At 33.1% G+C, this 6,195-nt stretch overlaps 1 pseudogene; it reads left to right on the forward strand.

The window, feature by feature from the left end:
- Nucleotides 1–5,022, forward strand: LOC125075657 (annotated as a pseudogene).
- Nucleotides 5,023–6,195: the final 1,173 nt, after the last annotated feature.

Genomic DNA, 6,195 nt, shown 5'->3' on the forward strand with positions numbered 1-6,195 from the left:
ATGTTGTTAGTAACATTAAAATACGCAGCAGAAAACAATTGTTTTGGCGGAAAATCCTATAAGTTTACGGCAGAATTTGACAAGATAAATAAAAATCAAAATAAGCTAGCTTCATTAGTTAATAATGTGTCTACTAGCTCTAATTTAGTATATTAATCAATTATATTTTCTAGATATTTACGTACGTTACGTTAGCTAAGTTTTAGTTTGCAATTAATTTTAAATAAGCTTACGGTATTAGAAAACGCAGTTACATTTACCAGAGTGGGTGTCATGCATCCAAGTATAATAAATGCACAAAATTTTATAAATGAATTGTTAAATATTAAACAAAGTTATATTTTTAATCCAATTTCGGAAACATTAATAGCTACAATAGATAACATACAAAAGTCTGTGGTAGTTAAAGCCTATAAAACAATGCATACAATAAAATTTATATTAGAAATCCCTTCGGTTGACCTCGAGATGTATGACCTTATTCACCTCTATTCCATTCCTGACAAACAAAACTTTACCATAATTCTTAAATCCAAATACCTTGCACTTGGAAGTGAAGGGTACGCTTACCTCGATGGTGGATGTCGTCGCATCTCCGAGTCTTCATTCCTATGCAGACAACTTGATGAAGTATCTTCAAGGAAAAGTGAAGACTGCATCATCGCCCTGAACATGCAACACGAACCGGCGAGCCGCACACGAGCTAAGATGGTTTTAAGAAGGGGAAAAATTCAAAAGATCAAGGACAACAGCTGGATGGTTATTCCATCAGAGGAAGAGCTCATAAGGACTATATGCCATGGAAGTACTCAGTACGAAAAAAATAAAGGAACCCAAAATTATAACTATTTCCGAAGGATGCCAAATCAAAATAATGAATACAACGCTTCATGTTCACCAAAGGACGTTTAATATTAATGAAATTATACCATTGCCACTTCAACGACCTCTCAAGTTGAGTCAATGTTCACCAGGGTTCCACAACCACAATAAACTGCGGTTAGAAATAAATATAAATAAAAATGTTAAAAATGTTATAGTAGTGTCTCACCCGGGGCAACCTATCAGTACCAAATAAATAAGATAAGTTCTATGCATCTGGATTCCTATAATATAGTTGTATTAATGCATGGAGACAGCTTGTCTCTGAACAAAAATAATCTAATTAAGGATATAAAATTATTATGTGAAATTCAAAATCAAAAGAAATGCAAATTTATAATTAGTACATTTCCATATTCACATACCTTGACAGATGCACAGAATTTACATATTTATGACTTAAATGTATCTTTATACAATTTGATCCGACATTGTAGCAATGATTTTATGTTATTTGACATTAATAAATTCATATATAGATTTAAGTTGACAGAGGATACTATGTACCTACCAATAAAATCGAGAAGACAAATTGGTAACCTAATTGCTTACAATATCAATAATTATTTTATGCCTAATGTTACCAAGGATCATATGCATAATAAAAATAACAATTTAATTTATATTAACACTGATAAAAGTAATTTAAATTGAATTTTAAGACAAAAGAGGTAGTCTCTGGCTCAAGTATTATTAATACTAATATTAATTTACTTATAGTAATTTAACCTTGGATAAATTCCTAAATTTTAAAATTAGAAAAAATCAAAACAATAATAATAGTAAACTTGTAAACCTAGTGCACCAAAACATTCAAGGAATGACAGGAAAATATTTAGAAATTGAGTTATTCATAAACAGTAATGCCATTGATATTTTATGTATAACAGAACATTGGGTTGTAAATTATCAGTTTATGTTTAACTTCAGTGATCACCAGATGGCTAGTATGTTCAGTAGAAAAAAAGCTATACGTGGTGGCTCATTAACACTTATTAACAAAAATCTAAAATTTAAAGAACGTAAGGATGTTGTGAGCCTTTCTATTGAGCAGACTATTGAAATAGCCTGTGCGGAGCTTGAGCATGTCATTGTTGTATGCGTATACAGACCTCCTAGCGGGTTATATGAAGCATTTGAGAAAATATTGGAAAGTGCATTATTGAAATTATCTGGATCAAGTAAATATATTTTTATTTGTGGTGACTTCAACATAAATTTATTAGAAAACTGTAGCACAAGTATTAGATTCAGATCATTATTATATTCATATAACCTCATTAACTTATTCTTAGAGCCAACTAGAATCACTGAATCCACTGCAACATGTATTGGCAACATATTTACCAACTGCGTACCTAATCATAAATGTATTATAAATATGTTAAGTTCTGATCATTGTGGACAGTTGGCTTCATTTAATTCGCAAATAAATAATAATGCTAAGGATTTAAAACAGACATTTGTTCCAATCAATTTGTATCGAATTGAGAAGTTCAGAAGTAATATCATGGCAAAGCTGTCATATTTACAATTAAATGATAATTCTAATGAGCTTTATAACAATTTTTTAAATTAATTAAAACAGAATTTAATGCCATATTTACTTCCAAGATAGTCTATTCTAGGAATTTTCTTAAATTTAATGATTGGGCAACTGTCGGAATTCACAAGAGTAGGCAGAGGTTGTATGAACTTTATAGTGAAAGATCATACAACCGGTCTTTTTCATTTGTCAGTTATGTTAGTGCCTACTCTAAACTATTCAAACGTGTATGTATACAGCTAAATCATTGCATATAAAAAAAAAAAATAGTGAGGCACCTGATAAAATTAAAATGACATGGATTAATTGTGAAACTGGAAGAGTCAAAAATAACATCTCCGACTTTAGCTTATCTATTGACAACAATTTATTTTCCTCAGATCGGGATGTTGCAACTGTTTTTGAAAAATTTTTTGCTGACATTCCATTTTCGACAACTAACTCATTAAATTCCTCTCCTACCGTTGCTGAATCATTATTAAAAAAAACATGTGGAAGAATGTAATATTAGCTTTAAATTTAATACAGTAAGTGTAAGTGATGTAATAAGTTCCTTCAGATCACTAGATATTAAGAAAACGGCCGATCTGTGGGGGATCTCTGTCAAGGTAGTCAATTCAATAATTGATGTAATCGCACCCTACCTTGTCACTATATTTAATAAATGTGTCCTTAGTGGCGTGTTTCTTGACCTCATGAAACATAGTAGAGTATTACCAATATTTAAGTCAGGTAGTACATCAGACCCCAACAACTATAGGCCCATCTCTGTACTACCAACTCTTAGCAAGATCTTTGAAAAGTTATTACTAAATCAAATGCTAGTACATTTTAACAATAACAAGTTGCTACACAAGAAACAATTTGGATTTACAAGGGGTCGCTCGACAACTGACGCTGGTGTTGAGCTCGTTAAAATTATTTACAGGGCCTGGGAGGAGTCACAGGATGCCTTAGGGATATTTTGTGATTTATCTAAGGCCTTTGATTGTGTGCAACACGAAACATTGGCCAGGAAGCTACCTCATTATGGAATTAGGGACACTGCACTCAGTCTTCTGATTTCGTATTTGAGCAATCGGATTCAGAGGGTTTATCTAAATGGAAAGAGATCTCCCGGGTCTCCAGTTACTGTGGGGGTCCCTCAAGGATCAATTCTTGGACCATTTCTCTTCCTTGTTTATATAAATGACCTGCCACATCTCCTAGGTGATAAACTCGAGATAGTATTGTTTGCTGATGATACTTCTTTAATTTTTAAAATAAAAAGACGTCTTTCAATATATGACGATGTGAACAATACTCTCTCTGAAATAGTAAATTGGTTTAGTGTTAATAATTTAATGTTAAATACTACTCCCAATTTAAGATGTGTCAAAACGAGTGTACGTTTAAACGGGGAAGCATTAGATGTTTTAGAATCAACAGAGTTCCTTGGTATGACAATAGACTCTAAGCTCCAATGGGGCCCCCATATAAATAAATTGGCGAATAGACTCAGCTCTGCAGCCTATGCGGTAAAAAAAATTAGACTTTTGACTGATGTGGATACGGCTCGCCTTGTGTACTACAGTTATTTCCACAGTAGAATGTCGTATGGCATATGGCCATATATGGCATACTCTGGGGTAATGCAGCTGACATTAATACTATTTTTGTACTGCAGAAGGCTATTCGTGCAATTTATAACCTGGGCCCAAAAGATTCGTTAAGAGGTAAATTTAAAGAAATTAAAATAATGACTGTCGCTTCTCAATTTGTTTTTGATAATGTTATGTATGTACGCAAAAACATAAATGATTTTCCCAGAAATTGTGACGTACATTCTATCAACACTAGGAACAAGAATAAACTTGTTGCTCCAAGTACCCGATTACACAGGGTTAGTAACTCTTTTTTGGGGCAATGTATACGTTTTTACAACAGGATCCCAGAAAATGTTCAAAATTATTCAATTATAAAATTCAAAAGAGTCGTTAAAGAGCGTATGTGTGCTAAAGGATATTACAACACTAATGACTTTTTAGTTGACTGCACACCTTGGGAATGAAATGATCGCCTCCAGGCTGTTTCAAATAACTAAAATATAATTATCATTGTACATGGAAAATGGTTAAAAAAAAATATATATATATCCCGCTGAGTTTCTTTCGCCGGTTCTTCTCAGGTCCGAGGTGCTAAATTCCGAACCGGTGGTAGATTTTTGACAATCAATAAGCAAGTGTAAACACTTCTATATTGAATAAAGATTTTTGACTTTGACTTTGACTATATAAATCCCCAGTTGACTACACATTGCAACTTGAAGATATATCACTAGACAGCCTTCGTGACCTCATCAACCAGGCTAGAGAGGTGAAAGAGCCAGATGAAGTTAATCTGCCCCTCATCATGGCTACCCCGAGTTGGACTACAATAATCCTCTACATCATCGGCTTCGTGATAAACTCGAGAAAGATATTAAAATTGATCAAGAGCAAACGGACAAAGCCAAACCCTGGTGCTAGCGAGGAAGACAGCGAGGACGCTGAGGAAGCTGCAAGTTGCGCTTCCATCTTGAGAGGGGAGGCGTTACCAGAACACCAGCGACGTGAAATAGCTTAGTTGTAGATTTATCATATAATCGAAATGCTAACGCAGGGTTTTCATTCTGTATAATTTTATTAACTAATAAATCACTTTTGTCTCAGAACTACATGTTAACAAACGATATTTTGTAAATTAAATAAATATTTTTTTTAAAATACTTTTTCTTATAGTCCTAACATAATTCGGGTGCAAGTTATTCCCATATAATGAATGGTATTTTGAATAGTACTGTGAATAGTAGTGTCCTTCTACTATACTAATTATTATATTAGTTGGGAGAAGAGGAAATGGTAACAAAAAATCTTGAAAAATTATTATTCAAAATTATTAAATTTAAATGTGGAAATAATATTAATGTTCACATTTCCTTACATTAAAGAAGTGCCACAAGAAAATTCAATTAGATTTAAATGAAATAATATGTTAAATATCATGACAAATAATTATTATGTTACAAAAAATGATATATGTATGTAAAAAAAAAAATGTATGTAATAAATATTTAAAGGCCGGCAACGCACCTGTAAACCCCCTGGTGTTGCAGATGTCCATGGGCGGTGGTAGTCGCTTTCCATCAGGTGAGCCTTCTGCTCGTTTGCCTCCTATACCATAAAAAAAAAAATTAATTGACATTAATAACATAATTAACAATAATTCATGTTTATTGACATGTGGTAGGTGTCACCTATCAATTTTTTATAAGAGACAGATAGCTAGTTTGCTATCATATTTTATTATTACAAGTTCAATCAATTTACTTGGTGGTAGGGCTTGTGCAAGCCCGTATGGGTAGTTACCACTCATCACATATTCTACCGCCAAACAGCAGTACTCAGTACTGTAGTGTTCCGGTTTGAAGGGTGACTGAGTCAGAGTAACTACAAGCACAAGGTACGTAACATCTTGGTTCCCAAGGCTGGTAGCGCATTGGTGATGTAAGGAATGGTTAATATTTTGTTACAACGCCATTGTCTATGGGCGATGGTGACCACACAAGAAAAAAAATCAACCAAATGTTTGGTTGACCAGACAACTGCTTCTATTGAGCAGTATAATAATAATATAAGACCATGTATTTTGGAACATGTTCCAAGAAATTTAAATTAAATTTTAAGACAATAGAGGTAGTCTCTGGCACCAATCACAACTATAAATATGACAAAATAGTCAACATAGAA

Source organism: Vanessa atalanta, chromosome W (assembly GCF_905147765.1).
Source record: "Vanessa atalanta chromosome W, ilVanAtal1.2, whole genome shotgun sequence".
Lineage (NCBI taxonomy): Eukaryota > Metazoa > Arthropoda > Insecta > Lepidoptera > Nymphalidae > Vanessa > Vanessa atalanta.